This window comes from Dipteris shenzhenensis, chromosome 10 (genome assembly GCF_047967505.1).
Source record: "Dipteris shenzhenensis isolate YYH24624 ecotype China chromosome 10, Dip_SZ_1.0, whole genome shotgun sequence".
Lineage (NCBI taxonomy): Eukaryota > Viridiplantae > Streptophyta > Polypodiopsida > Gleicheniales > Dipteridaceae > Dipteris > Dipteris shenzhenensis.
The window spans coordinates 36,118,883-36,136,242 of NC_141605.1; positions in this window are offsets into that span (position 1 = coordinate 36,118,883).

The window sequence follows — 17,360 nt, forward strand, 5'->3', positions numbered from 1 at the left end:
ACTCAAAGTTTTGTTTTATAAGAGCCTCTTTTTTTTTAATTCTTTATCCAGAATTATCTCACAAAAGGAATTTGGACAGTGCACTAGTCCAAAATTAATGAAATAGGTATTCCACACGATAGAGATGATAGACCATGCAAGCAAATGATACCACTTGGTAGTCTTTCGGTTGACAGCCAGTGTAAACAATCGTGTGTTTTTTGTTTAGGGCATTACGCCATGATCTTTAATCAAAAAGTACGTATTTTTATTTTAAAAAACGTACTTTTTAAATCCCTGTATTTTGCAGAAGCTTTAATGAGTGGTATCCTTGTGCCTCAAAATTTTGATGTGGATCATACATCATTTCCATGGTTGGTAATGCATATTTCAACAATTCTTACCATCCATCACACACAAATGCTAAAAATATGCATCATTAGCCTTTGAGCATATTTAAGTGTGTCCACTAGGTATGATACTTTGCATACGTATTAATGACATTATCTTCCTTGTTCTTACAAATTTTCACATGCGAATATGAGCATTCTTGTTCCCCGGTGGCACATCCTACATCCGATGAACCTGAGACTTTGCAAGGACACAAAAGACAATTACTTTAAGACTTGTGCAAATTTGGGTACCAATCTGATGGCCGTTCATATGGATGTCCTTGTCCGATGTGTGTTTTTTCTTGACATACATATGATGCACATGTGGATGGGGACAAACTGCCTTCCTGGTAGCACATACAGCACCAGATGCATCTGAACCTTTGCAAGGACATTAAAACCACTTGTTTTAAGACACATGTAAAGTTTGGTGCCAATCTGATGGTGGGATATATCGATGTTGGTCACATCCACAAGCTTTTGGGAATATTGGACATTTTGAGCTTATAAATGCATTGGATTTATGATTTCAGGTGGTTTGCTAAAAGATTTTTCCATCTTGACATTGTTGCACCTTTTGAATATATATTCATATTGGATGAAGATTTGGATGTGGAACGTTTGTAATGTTGAGGCATAAGTTGTATTTGAAAATATGGATAGACTCCTATGGAATGAAATGAAAGGATTTACAAAGGATTTTGCAATATACCCACATAGTGTATTATCTTCCAATGAACCTAGTATACCATTGAGTAAGACCTTTGAAGGGCTTGTTTAATAGTACTTGGGTTGAAGGGGAAAGGTTAAAGGGGTAAAGAGCAAAGGGGGAAGGTGCCAAAATGCATTTTGGGCTTAAAAATCCCCCCAAAATGTTTCCTTTGCCTCCTTCAAATGGCTCCTCAATGGAACAGAGAACTTATCACAATTCCAATGCCTAGCTTGTATCACGATTATCAAATTTGAAACCCAAATCTCTTCCCTTGTACTTGCACCCTATACCTTATTGTGTACCTTCCCTGCACTCTTGCATTGGTACGCCTTGATCCTGTATCTTGGAACTCAAATTACGAAGCGCCTTGTAGCTCCTGAGCTCACTCCTACATATCTCGTCTGCATCTGGTCGTGGACTAGTAGCTCTCCATACTTCATATATCTGGTGCATAGCTCAATAGTTGGCCATGGCAGTAGCTCGATGTTGCATAGTAATTAGTAGCACTTAGCTTTCGTTGGCGGTTGGCCATGAGCAGCTTCCGTTGCAACAACATTGGGAGGCGGAAGGGTAGGGTGGAGGTCTCCTAACACGATTGCAACACGGCTTTCTAGAGGCCCTTCAACTCATACAACTCCATTTTAATAGAATGTTCCAGCATTAACCACCATGAGTTTCTATCTTAAAGTAACTCGTATATTCTAATTATATGCCTCCCATTCCACAAATCATGTCAAAGATGTCTTTTTTTTTTTGTGTGTGACATACATATAAACATATTTTTCTAGTGGCTTGCCCCCCCACTATTTAGCTCGAGACATTCTATGACTCCAAACAACTTATTTTGGCTCAATCCACACTATGTTGATTTTAGTATATAGGTTGCTTTGTTATTCAATCATATCAATCCTTTATTGTGGTGTAGTGATTTGTTTTCCCCCTACTCTTAACTTCATATCTTGCTGAGGCCCTTTATTTAAGGGGTTCAACAAATCATTTTAGGGATCTTAATTTGGGAAGAAGCATCGATTATAGAAAATGCCTATGTTTATGCCATTGATGAATGCCAATGTTGATGCTTCCCTATGTTACTATTTGCATATGTCTATGCTTGTATATGCTTTATTCTTGTGCTTCTATCGTGCCTATGCCTATACTTCTCCAAATAGTCTCATAAATTTGTACATCATTATGCTTCTACATCTCTATAATGTTATGCTTCTATATTTAACATGCTTCCACATGAGAGTGCTTCTATATTTCTATAATTCTATATGCTTCTATATGCATTATGCTCTCTCTCTCTCTCTCTCTCTCTCTCTCTCTCTCTATCGCACACGAGCATGTGTCTCTCTCTCTCTATTCATATATTTGAGGGAATTGAAGTGCTGTATACCTATTGACTCTATGGACTCTATGCTTCTATGTTTCCATATACATATTTGAATGCCTATGCTTCTATATGCCTATGTGTATGCTAGTGTATGCTTTATGCTTTATGTGAATGCCTATGTTTATGTATACCTATGTGAATACCTATGGACTCTATGCTTCTATGTTTCTATATACCTATTTGAATGTGTATCCTTCTATATGCCTATATGAATGAATATTTCTATATGCTTATGCTTATGTATACCTATGTGAATGCCATTGTTTATGCTTCTATGTTTCATTGGGTTTAAGTTGTATTCAAATTGGAAATACTTCATTTGTCTCTCAAAGATAGACATAAAGAGACATTGGAATAGCCTTGTCTATATGGTATGGAAGTATTTCTTTTATTTTCTTATGGTATGGCAGTTTCACTTCTATGTATTTCTTTCATTCACATATGGAATGATAATCCACATTGTTAGGTGTTTATAATGGCAAGTTCTTCAAGAAATTGAAGAAGGTAGTACATGTTCATGCACATATGACTCAAGGATGAAGCACTTATTATGAGCATTGTCAGCATGATTTGACTGGAAATGTGAATTCGATTGTGCAAAGTCAAAGTCATGGTTTAAGTCAAGAGCAAACAAAATCTCATGTGAAATAAGGCAGTGAGATGAATGCTTTGTCTAACATGGAAGAAAGAAGAAGAATCTGCTGTAATTGTCTCTCATATTGTCATGGTGGATTACATGTAGCTCCTTCAACTTTTGTTTTAAACCAACAATTAAAGCATAGATATGAAATCTTGGGTACCCAAATAGGTTTCCCTGGACAAGTACAGAAAAATATAAATGAGAATGAGCCATATAACTTTCATGAGATACCTAATGATGGTTCCATAAATTTGAATCAACAACCATATGATCCCCCCATGCCATTTAACCCCCCCGCAGAACCTGATGATGTTGCTAAATGGGAGGGATCATCAATATGCAACCAAATACTAGAGAGGATAATCGAGCTCCAAGCTTTGTGGTAAGAGCATCAAATTCCAATTGAGGCTCAAGATAAGATTTTGAAACTCTTTTTTGGTGACATGGGTGGAAGAAGAGTAGTTCTCAATGCAAAAAACCAAGCTTAAGTAAACCCTTGGTACAACTATTAGAGTCATTGGATAGCATGCTTGATGGAATAAGAGTTCCCGCTTGTTGGGAGCAACTAAACTCAATGTTCAATGGACATGGAATGGTTCAACTTCAACACTATAGAGTATGTATTGGTTCAAATGATAATCGACACGATATTGAGCTTCTTCAACCTAGTAAAGAGGACATCTATGTTGGAAATGAAATACTATGTTCTTATCAGGAGAATGTGGGGAAGAGAAAATTTAAGTGTGATTATTTTACATGTTGTGAGAAGTTTCCAAAGTGTAATAAGCCAAGAATGTAGATGTTGGCATTTGACTACATACCTATCACTAATCAGCTTGAGCTCCTAGTCAAAAGTAAATGTCATGATTTTCTCAATATGAGGCATAGAAAGGAAAGGTGGTTAGGAAAGGAGACACAAGCACCATCACATTCTATTGGTGAATTTTGGGATGGATCATAATGTTGGGAGGTGCAGGACTTTTGGAACCCGGATGTTGAATATGAGTTGCCTATTCTGTGTGGAAACTCTAAATGTAACAAAGTGTACACTACATATCCAAAGTCATGTTTCTCAAATGTTCTAAGAAGAGGATGGAATGAACAAGCTGAAAAGTTTGATTTTGTGTGTAAGCAATGTTGCCTCTCCAACAAGTGCGACAACAAATTATGCAAGGTATGCATATTTCCATGTGACAAAGATAATTTTCTATCTTGCTTTGGTTTAGATGTAGTCTCACCTTTGTTGCATACATTAAAAAGTATAGTAATAAACATTATTACCATAGGGTGATCCTCAGAATTTTTCATTTCTTATCAATTAGGATGGTTGTCAAGCATCTCAAACCACCCAAAAAGATTGTGGTGTGCTTGAAATCATGGTTTTAAATGGTGGAAAGAACTCCTCAATAGACATTCTGTTGGTACTATTTATGCCATTTAGTTCTAAAAAAATATTTCAAAATTGAAATGGTGCATTTAGTACTTTTTTGCGGCCTCTTACTGTAGATGACCTAGAAAAAAAATTTATTAAGGGAATTGAAGTGCTATATAACTATTCAGTGGAAAAAATATTTGATGATCGCTTTGGTAGAACCAAAATATGTAAAGCTCGAGCAATGATGATGATGGTCACTGGAGATCATCTAGCCCAATGCAAGATAGGTGCATTCAAAGATTGTGGACAATCATTTTGCCAAAGGGATACTCCAAACCTTAGTAATCCTTCATTGTAAGGAAGATACCTTTGTGATGAAAACAGGTTCCAAGCAAGGTATCCACCTCCCAAATGATGTCTAACCGAGATGTTCAAGGCCTTGTCACAATTAAAGAATTCCTTCACTCAAGAACAACGAGAAGTAATACTAAAGGATGCTGGATTATCTGGAGAGTCCATACTATGGAGGTTGTAAGATCTCTGTGGTTTTAATTTATCATTGGACTTAGTATATGATTCATAACTTCACTCATGAAAGCATCAACCAATGAGACAAAAAGAGGAATGGACTTTTATGTTAATATAGTCACCAATATTGCTCCTTCATCTATTTGGTATGGACGGTGGCCACATGCTCCAAGTAAATACCACAAAAGCTTCAAGGAGGAAGAGAATCAAAATTTTTTGCAATGGTGCTTACCATATATTTTCAACAGAATGGAAGGTATACCCAAGCACTTACATGACTTGGGTATTTTGCTAATTGATATTGCACATAGTTTCTATAATTATAGCCATGACAATGGTTGGTCAATGGAAACTATGGGAATTGTGAGTAGCTTCCTTCTTTCTTGGAAAATATGCAAGGAAGAATCAATGGGAGCAAATTATTTTCCATTAGAGCATGTTGCAAGTTTGTACATTTTGCTTAATGTGAACTTGTTGAAATTTTAATGATTAGTGTTTCTTTTCTAACATTTTATTTAGTCCGACTAAAAATTCTCATATCGCATGAAATGGGGAAATATTAGATGATGTTTTGAGACATGGTATGTATGACATTTCTGGTGCTACTTACTCGAACGCATGGGATCATCCTATTCTAGTGTGACCACCAATCATCGAAACGATGAAGTAACATATGTTCACTTATTTAGGAGAATCCATTTTACCAAGGTCTTTTGTGCCTTGCAAGAAGAGTGGGATGGGCGAATGCCACATAAGAGAAATTTAATGGAGGCACATAGATCCATTATTCATCCTTTTTTCATGCAATAATCAATCATGAAAGTTCATCATGTCATCTAGAACATAAGTATGTACTTTTAGAGCTTTCTTTGATCGTGAAAGCTAAAGATTTGTGGAGAGTACTTGTTATGGATAATGAAAATCTACCATGTTGCAAAATGCTGAAACAAAAAGTCATTCCAATAATGAGAAAGAAAAGAGCACATCGATTCCTCTCTAAGGAGGAACCGACATTATATCTTAAACAATTTTGGTGTACTAAAGCAGGCTGTCTTCAAGCATGTAGAGAACAACATATAAAAGGTCTTTTATAATGGGGACATCTACAAGACTGGAGATGATGTGGTAGTGAGAGTGGATGGATTTGATACAACAATAGATAGTGTAGGTCATTGGAAGGCACACATTACATCATTCTTCTCTACTCGGGGTGGTCACTATGTATAAACCCTCTATGTCATGTGCGTTCAAGGCCTATTTCTAAAATCCCTTATCTGTAAAATTTTCATTAATAAAATGTACCCTTTTTCTATACAAATCTATAAATTTTTTCCAAAATTGTTTTAAATACTCCCTTATGTAAATTAACTTTTGTATAATTTAGATATTAAAAATGTCCTGTTGAACTCGTGTGATAGGGTTACATATGATGAGTGACCCCCTTGAGCTTCTCTATGATTGATACAATAGGAAATAATTGACATGAAACAAAACAAACATAGTTCTTCACAAGTAAGGAATATTGAGATGCCCAAAGTTCCTCTAAGGTGCACAATGTCTACAACAAACAATGGAGATGCATCTTTGCTAGAGGTTCCTGCATATAATTAAATTTTTTGACCACCAAAGATGCAAGATCATGAGTGTGGGAAACTATGTGGGTGAGATTTTCTACTCTAATCTGTAAAGATGATTAGAATATCACCTATTGTGCCAACCACCGCACATTAAAAAACTAATAGAAAAGTCATGAGGTTATTGTATCATATTCTAGTCCTCCTATTCTTAGTAAACTCATTTCCACTCTTTTGTGTCCACTAAGTAACATGGCCATGACATCATGAAATTTTCGATGATTTTAGTTAACTCTCAAAATGGTAACTATTTGATTTTTACCTTGGTAAAGAGTTAGTTACGAGTATTGCCTTGCCATCATCAGTTGTCCATCCATACTAAAGGTGCTTAAAGTCGCTTGACTATAAATTGGATGCTATTGAGGTTAGTTGTTGCTAGGGATTCTCCATCTCCCATCTGATGTGCAAAGATCTAGCTTTAGCATAATATTTGAATTTTGGACCGCCAAAGAAAAAAAATATTCCAACATGCTCCAATTTTGAGTGGCAGTGTTCAAAACATCTACGTGATGGAAGACATCTATACCAAGAACTCGACAAAGAAGACCAAGAGAGTTTGGATTCTTCAAGTACCATGGTTGCATCTTCTCTAGGACTTGATTGCTTGATGGCTTCTTCTCTGATCTAGAATCAACTCTCACAAACCTTTTCCATAAAAGGAGGCAAACAAAGAGCTACCATGAATCAAGTTTTCGAGGATATGCATCAAATTCAGCGCATGGATAAAAAAACTTGTTGGGAGAATAACCTCATTCACTAGAGTGTCCTTTTACCAGCACATCTCAAGATTCCAATAAAAAAACACCTTTTTGACATTTATACAGTCTAGGGATGTTTTTTTTGAAGCTATGCTTATATATTAATATAAAATCTTGGCAAAAGTTTTCAAGATCATTTTTTAAGTTTCACAATATTAGGAGAGTGTAGTACCTCTTTTATATATTTTCTTTTGAATTTTGAAGAAATTAATGTAAATCTTAGCGAAGATTTACATTTCTTTGCATAAAACTTTCAAATCCTCGTGAATGTTTCAAACATTTGCTTTTATTGGGGCATACAAGCTTTTGACACCAATATAAAAGTTTAGGAGGTGGGTTACATATGGGGTATGTATGGGATGCACATGGGAAGAACATAGGGGGTGGGCTACACATGTATTGCATATGGGAGGGAGAATGTTAATTTATCGATTGCATCTTTCTATGCCAATCTATAAAAGGAGAAATGCATCATTCTTTAAAGATATCAATTTACATAACTTTTAAATTGTCGATCAAGCATAAAACGCCATTTTTGCCTTTGTGTCATGCACAACCGCATAAAAACACGGCCGTAGGTGTGTTTTTCAAACAAGTACTTATCGGATGGGGGCTCCACGTTGCACACAAGTCTTTTTCCACTATGTTGAGGTGTGTGCAAAGTAATGTCACCATCGGATATGATTTGCATGGTCGATCACGCATTATATGCCATTTTTTCCATAGTAGTATGCACATCCGCAAAAAACACACCCTTAGGCGTGTTATCTGACCAAGTACTTATCGGATGGACGTGCCTCTTTGATAACATTTCAATACCACCTAGGTTGAGGCATACAAAAAGTGTTGTGCCCATCGTATATGCTTTGCATGGTTGATCGAGCATTAAATACTATTTTTGCTCTAGTGTCATGCACATCCGTAAAAAACACACTACTAGGTATGTTATCTGACCAAGTATTGTGCCCATCGGATATGCTTTGCATTGTGGATCAAGCATAAAACACCATTTTTGCCTTAGTGTCATGCACAACCATATAAAAACACGGTCCTAGGTGTGTTATTCAAACAAGTACTTATCAGATGGGGGCTCCACTTTGCATGCAAGTCCGTTTCAACTATGTTGAGATGTGTGCAAAGTATTGTCACAATTGGATATGCTCTGCATGGTTGATTACGCATTATACAACATTTTTCCCGTAGTGATATGCACATCCGTAAAAAAACACGCCCTTAGGTATGTTATCTGACCAAGTATTAATTGGATGGGTGTGCCTCTTTAGGAACATTTCAATACAAGGTAGGTTAAGGTGTAGGAAAAGTATTGTCCCCTTGGATATGCTTTGCATGGTCGATCGAGCATTAAATACCATTTTTGCCTTAGTATCATGCACATCCGTAAAAAAGCACACTGCTAGGTGTGTTATCCGATCAAGTACCTATGCGATGGGAATGCCACTTTGCGTGTAAGTCAATTCCCCCTAGTTGAAGGTGTGTGCAAGATATTGTGCCCATCGGATATTCTTTGCATTGTCGATCAAGCATAAAACACCGTTTTTGCCTTTGTGTCATGCACAACCGTATAAAAACATGGCCGTAGGTGGGTTTTTCAAACAAGTACTTATCGGATGGGGGCTCCACGTTGCACACAAGTTTGTTTCAACTATGTTGAGGTGCGTGCAAAGTAATGTCACCATCGGATATGATTTGCATGATCGATCACGCGTTATACGGCGTTTTTTCCATAGTAGTATGCACATCCGCAAAAAAACACGCCCTTAGGTGTGTTATCTGACCAAGTACTTATCGGATGGGTGTGCCTCCTTGAGAACATTTCAATACCACCTAGGTTGAGGCATACAAAAAGTGTTGTGCCCATCAGATATCCTTTGCATGGTTGATCGAGCATTAAATACTATTTTTGCTCTAGTGTCATGCACATCCGTAAAAAACACACTGCTAGGTATGTTATCCGATCAAGCACTTATGGGATGGGAGTGCCACTTTGCATGTAAGTCAAATCCACTTTGCATGGTCGATCACGCATTATACACCGTTTTTTCCATAGTAGTATGCACATCTGCAAAAAAACACGCCCTTAGGTGTGTTATCTGACCAAGTACTTATCGGATGGGTGTGCCTCTTTGAGAACATTTCAATACCACCTAGGTTGAGGTGCACAAAAAGTATTGTGGCCATCGGATATCCTTTGCATGGTCGATCGAGCATTAAATACTATTTTTGCTCTAGTGTCACGCACATCCGTAAAAAAAACACGCTGCTAGGTATATTATCCGATCAAGCACTTATGGGATGGGCATGCCACTTTGCATGTAAGTCGATTCCACCTAGTGGAACGTGTGTACAAAGTATTGTGCCCATCGGATATGCTTTGCATTGTTGATCAACCATGAATTACCGTTTTTGCCTTAGTGTCATGCACAACCATGAAAAAACAAGGTCTACGTTGAGGTGCGTGCAAAGTATTGTCACCATCGGATATGCTTTGCATGGTCGATCACGCATTATATACCATTTTTTCCCATGTGATATGCACATCTGCAAAAAAACATGCCCTTAGGTGTGTTATCTGACCAAGTACTTATGGGATGGGTGTGCCTCTTTGACAACATTCCAATACCACCTAGGTTGAGGCGTACGAAAAGTGTTGTGCCCATCGGATATCCTTTGCATGATCGATCGAGCAATAAATACTATTTTTGCTCTAGTGTCATGCACATCCGTAAAAAAACACACTGCTAGGTATGTTATCCGATCAAGCACTTATGGGATGGGAGTGACACTTTGCAAGTAAGTCAATTCCACCTAGTTGAAGGTGTGTGCAAAGTATTGTGCGCATCGGATATGCTTTGCATTGTCGATCAAGCATAAAATGCCATTTTTGCCTTAGTGTCATGCACAACCATGAAAGAAGATGGTCCTACGTGTGTTATTCAAACAAGTACTTATCGGATGGGGGATCCACTTTGCACGCAAGTCCGTTTCAACTATGTTGAGATGTGTGCAAAGTATTGTCACCATTGGATATGCTCTGCATGGTTGATTATGCATTATTAAATGTTGGTTAAGGTGTAAGAAAAGTATTGTGCCCCTCGGATATGCTTTGCATGGTCGATCGAGCATTAAATACCATTTTTGCCTTAGTGTCATGCACATCCGTAAAAAAGCACGCTGCTAGGTTTGTTATCCCATCAAGTACTTATGCGATGGGAATGCCACTTTGCATGTAAGTCAATTCCCCCTAGTTTAAGGTGTGTACAAGGTATTGTGCCCATCGGATATGCTTTGCATTGTCGATCAAGCATAAAACCCCATTTTTGCCTTTGTGTCATGCACAACCGTGAAAAAACATGGTCCTAAGTGTGTTAATCAAACAAGTACTTATCGGATGGGGGCACTGCGTTGCACACAAGTCTGTTTCAACTATGTTGAGGTGCGTGCAAAGAATTGTCACCATCGGATATGATTTGCATGGTCGATCACGCATTATACACCGTTTTTTCCATAGTAGTATGCACATCCGCAAAAAAACACGCCCTTAGGTGTGTTATCTGACCAAGTAATTATCGGATGGGTGTGCCTCTTTGAGAACATTTCAATACCACCTAGGTTGAGGCGCACAAAAAGTATTGTGGCCATCGGATATCCTTTGCATGGTCGATCGAGCATTAAATACTATTTTTGCTCTAGTGTCACGCACATCCGTAAAAAAAACACGCTGCTAGGTATATTATCCGATCAAGCACTTATGGGATGGGCGTGCCACTTTGCATGTAAGTCGATTCCACCTAGCTGAAGGTGTGTACAAAGTATTGTGCCCATCGGATATGCTTTGCATTGTTGATCAACCATGTGTCATGCACAACCATGAAAAAACAAGATCCTAAGTGTGTTAATCAAACAAGTACTTATCGGATGGGGGATCCACTTTGGACGCAAGTCTGTTTCAACTACATTGAGATGCGTGCAAAGTATCATCAGCATCGGATATGCTCTACATGGTCGATTATGCATTATACAATGTTTTTCCCGTAGTGATATGCACATCCGCAAAGAAACATGCCGTTAGGTATGTTATCTGACCAAGTACTTATTGGATGGGTGTGCCTTTTTTAGAACATTTCAATACCACCTAGGTTAAGGTGTAGGAAAAGTATTGTGCCCATCGGATATGCTTTGCATGGTCGATCGAGCATTAAATACCATTTTTGTCTTAGCGTCATGCACATCCGTAAAAAAACACGCTGCTAGTTGTGTTATCCGATCAAGTACTTATGCGATGAGAATGCCACTTTGCATGTAATTCAATTCCACCTAGTTGAAGGTGTGTGCAAAGTATTGTGCCCATCGGATATGCTTTACATTGTCGATCAAGCATAAAACAGTGTTTTTGCCTTTGTGTCATGCAGAACCATATAAAAACACGGTCGTAGGTGTGTTATTCAAACAAGTACTTATCGGATGGGGGCTCCACATTGCACGCAAGTCCATTTCAACTAAGTTGAGGTGCGTGCAAAGTATTGTCACCATCGGATATGCTTTGCATGGTCGATCACACATTATAAACCATTTTTTCCCGAGTGATATGCACATCCGCAAAAAAACACACCCTTAGGTGTGTTATCTGACCATGTACTTGTCGGATGGGTGTGCCTCTTTGAGAACATTCCAATACCACCTAGGTTGAGGTGTACGAAAAGTGTTGTGCCTATCGGATATCCTTTTCATGATCGACCGAGCAATACTATTTTTGCTCTAGTGTCATGCACATCCGTAAAAAAACACGCTGCTAGGTATGTTACCCGATCAAGCACTTATGGGATGGAAGTGCCATTTTGCATGTAAGTCAATTCAACTAGTTGAAGGTGTGTGCAAAATATTGTGCCGATCAGATATGCTTTGCATTGTCGATCAGGCATAAAACACCGTTTCTGCCTTACTGTCATGCACAACCATGAAAAAACACCATCGGATATGCTTTGCATGGTCGATCACACATTATACACCATTTTTTCCCGAGTGATATGCACATCCGCAAAAAAACACACCCTTAGGTGTGTTATCTGACCATGTACTTGTCGGATGGGTGTGCCTCTTTGAGAACATTCCAATACCACCTAGGTTGAGGTGTACGAAAAGTGTTGTGCCTATCAGATATCCTTTTCATGATCGATCGAGCATACTATTTTTGCTCTAGTGTCATGCACATCCGTAAAAAAACACGCTACTAGGTATGTTACCCGATCAAGCACTTATGGGATGGAAGTGCCATTTTGCATGTAAGTCAATTCCAACTAGTTGAAGGTGTGTGCAAAATATTGTGCCGATCAGATATGCTTTGCATTGTCGATCAGGCATAAAACACCGTTTTTGCCTTAGTGTCATGCACAACCATGAAAAAACACGGTCCTAGGTGTGTTATTCAAACAAGTACTTATCAGCTGGGGGCTCCACTTTGCACACCAGTCCGTTTCAACTACGTTGAGGTGCGTGCAAAGTATTGTCACCATCACATATGCTTTGCATGGTCGATCACGCATTATATACCATTTTTTCCCGAGTGATATGCACATCTGTAAAAAAACACGCCCTTAGGTGTGTTATCTAACCAAGTACTTATCGGATGGGTGTGCCTCTTTGAGAACATTCCAATACAACCTAGGTTGAGGCGTACAAAAAGTGTTGTGCCCATCGGATATCCTTTGCATGATTGATCGAGCAATAAATACTATTTTTGCTCTAGTATCATGCACATCCGTAAAAAAACACGCTGCTAGGTATGTTATCCTATCAAGCACTTATGGGATGGGAGTTCCACTTTGCAAGTAAGTCAATTCCACCTAGTTGAAGGTGTGTGCAAAGTATTGTGCCCATCGGATATGCTTTGCATTGTCGATCAAGCATAAAACACCGTTTTTGCCTTAGTGTCATGCACAACCATGAAAAAACATGGTCCTTCGTGTGTTAATCAAACAAGTACTTATCAGATGGGGGCTCCACTTTGCACGCAAGTCCCTTTCAACTACGTTGAGATGCGTGCAAAGTATTTTCACCATTGGATATGCTCTGCATGGTTGATTACGCATTATACAACATTTTTCCCGTAGTAATATGCACATCCGAAGAAAAAGACGCCCTTAGGTATGTTATGTGACCAAGTACTTATCGGATGGGTGTGCCTCTTTAAGAACATTCTAATACAAGGTAGGTTAAGGTGTAGGAAAAGTATTGTGTCCCTCGGATATGCTTTGCATGGTCAATTGAGCATTAAATACCATTTTTGCCTTAGTGTCATGCACATCCGTAAAAAAGCATGCTGCTAGGTGTGTTATCCGATCAAGTACTTATGCGATCGGAATGCCACTTTGCATGTAAGTCAATTCCCTCTAGTTGAAGGTGTGTGCAAGGTATTGTGCCAATCGGATATGCTTTGCATTGTCGATCAAGCATAAAACACCGTTTTTGCCTTTGTGTCATGCACAACCGTATAAAAACATGGCCGTAGGTGTGTTTTTCAAACAAGTACTTATCGGATGGGGGCTCCACGTTGCACACAAGTCTGTTTCAACTATGTTGAGGTGCGTGCAAAGTATTGTCACCATCGGATATGATTTGCATGGTCGATCATGCATTATACGCCATTTTTTCCATAGTAGTACGCACATCCGCAAAAAAACACGCGCTTAGGTGTGTTATCTGACCAAGTACTTATCGGATGGGTGTGCCTCTTTGATAACATTTCAATACCACCTAGGTTGAGGCATACGAAAAGTGTTGTGCCCATTGGATATCCTTTGCATGGTTGATCGAGCATTAAATACTATTTTTGCTCTAGTGTCATGCACATCCGTAAAAAACACACTCCTAGGTATGTTATCCGATCAAGCACTTATGGGATGGGAGTGCCACTTTGCATGTAAGTCAAATCCACCTAGTTGAAGGCGTGTACAAAGTATTGTGCCCATCGGATATGCTTTGCATTGTTGATCAAGCATAAAACATCGTTTTTGCCTTAGTGTCATGCACAACCATAAAAAAACACGGTCCTAAGTGTGTTAATCAAATAAGTACTTATCAGATGGGGGCTCCACTTTGCACACAAGTCTGTTTCAACTACTTTGAGATGCGTGCAAAGTATTGTCACCATTGGATATGCTTTGCATGGTCGATCACGCATTATACAACGTTTTTCTCGTAGTGATATGCACATCCGCAAAAAAACATGCCCTTAGGTATGTTTTCTGACCACGTACTTTTCGTATGGGTGTGCCTCTTTGAGAACATTTCAATACCACCTAGGTTAAGGTATAGGAAAAGTATTATGCCCATCGGATATGCTTTGCATGGTCGATCGAGCATTAAATACCATTTTTGCCTTAGTGTCATGCACATCCATAAAAAAACACGCTGCTAGGTATGTTATCCCATCAAGCACTTATCCGATGGGAATCCCACTTTGCATGTACGTCAATTCCACCTAGTTGAAGGTGTGTGCAAAGTATTGTGCCCATCGTGTATGCTTTGCATTGTGGATCAAGCATAAAACACCATTTTTTCCTTAGTGTCATGCACAACCATATAAAAACACGGTCCTAGGTGTGTTATTCAAATAAATACTTATCGGATGGGGGCTCCACTTTGCACACAAGTCTATTTCAACTACGTTGAGGTGTGTGCAAAGTATTGTCACCATCCGATATGCTTTGCATGGTCGATCACGCATTATACACCATTTTTTCCCTAGTGATATGCACATTCGCAAAAAAACACGCCCTTAGGTGTGTTATCTAACGAAGTACTTATCGGATGGGTGTGCCTCTCTGAGAACATTTCAATACCACCTAGGTTGAGGTGTAAAAAAAGTGTTGTGCCCATCGGATATCCTTTGCATTGTCGATCGAGCATTAAATACTATTTTTGCTCGTGTCATGCACATTCGTAAAAAAACACGTTGCTAGGTATGTTATCTGATCAAGCACTTATGGGATGGGCGTGCCACTTTGCATGTAAGTCAATTCCACCTAGTTGAAGGTGTGTGAAAAGTATTGTGCCCATTGGATATGCTTTCCATTGTCGATCAAGCATAAAGCACCGTTTTTGCCTTAGTGTCATGCACAACCATGAAAAAACACGGTCCTAAGTGTGTTATTTAAACAAGTACTTATCGGATGGGGGCTCCACTTTGCACGCCAATCCGTTTCAACTACGTTGAGGTGCGTGCAAAGTATTGTCACCATCGTATATGCTTTGCATGGTCGATCACACATTATACACCATTTTTTCCCAAGTGATATGCACATCCGCAAAAAAACACGCCCTTAGGTGTGTTATCTGACCAAGTACTTATGGGATAGATGTGCCTCTTTGAGAACATTCCAATACCACCTAGGTTGATGCGTACAAAAATTGTTGTGCCCATCGGATATCCTTTGCATGATCGATCAAGCAATAAATACTATTTTTGCTCTAGTGTCATGCACATCCGTAAAAAAACACGCTGCTAGGTATGTTATCCGATCAAGCACTTATGGGATGGGAGTGCCACTTTGCAAGTAAGTCAATTCCACCTAGTTGAAGGTGTGTGCAAAGTATTGTGCCCATCGGATATGCTTTGCATTGTCGATCAAGTATAAAACACCGTTTTTGCCTTAGTGTCATGCACAACCATGAAAGAAGATGGTCCTACGTGTGTTAATCAAACAAGTACTTATGGGATGGGGGATCCACTTTGTATGCAAGTCCGTTTCAACTACATTGAGATGCGTGCAAAGTATCATCAGCATCAAATATGCTCTGCATGGTCGATTACGCATTATACAACGTTTTTCTCGTAGTGATATGCACATCTGCAAAAAAACATGCCGTTAGATATGTTATCTGACCAACCATGTGGCATGCACAACCATGAAAAAACATGCTCCTAAGTGTGTTAATTAAACAAGTACTTATTGGATGGGGGCTCCACTTTGCATGCAAGTCTATTTACACTATGTTGAGGTGCGCACAAAGTATTGTCACCATCGGCTATGATTTGCATGGTTGATCACGCATTATACACCGTTTTTTCCCTAGTGATATGCACATCCACAAAAAAACATGCCCTTAGGTGTGTTATCTGACCAAGTACTTATCGGATGAAAACACGCTGCTAGGTATGTTATCCGATCAAGCACTTATGGGATGGGCATGCCACTTTGCATGTAAGTCAATTCGACCTAGTTGAAGGTGTGTGCAAAGTATTGTGCCCATCGGATATGCTTTGCATTGTCGAACAAGCATTAAACACTGTTTTGGCCTTAGTGTCATGCACAACCGTCAAAAAACGCGGTCCTAGACGTGTTATTCGACTAAGTACTTATGGGATGGGCATGCCACTTTGCATGTAAGTCAATAATACCTAGGTTGAGATGTGTGCAAAGTAGTGTGATGATTCCATATGCGTTGCATTGTCGATTAAGCATAAATCAGCGTTTTTGCCTTAGTGTAATGGACAACAACCAATAAAAAACATGGTCCTAGGTGTGATATTCTAAAAAGTACTTATTGAATGGGCGTTCCACTTTGCATGGAATACCATACCACCGCTTTTGAGGCACGTGCAAAGTATTGTGCCCATCGGATATGCTTTACATGGTAGATTGAGTATTAAATACCGTCTTTGGCCTTGGTGTCATGTACAACTGTCAAAAAAGACAATCGTAGGTGTATTTTTCAAACAAGTACTTATCGGATGGGGATGCCACTTTGCACACAAGTCAATACTGCCTAGGTTGACGAACGTGCAAAGTCTTGTGTCCATTGGATATGCTTTGCATAGTCGATCTCACATGATACACCATTTTGTTCCTAGTGTTATGCATAATCGTCATAAAATACGTTTGGAGGTGTGTTATCCGAACAAGTACTTATGGGATGGGTGCACCACTTT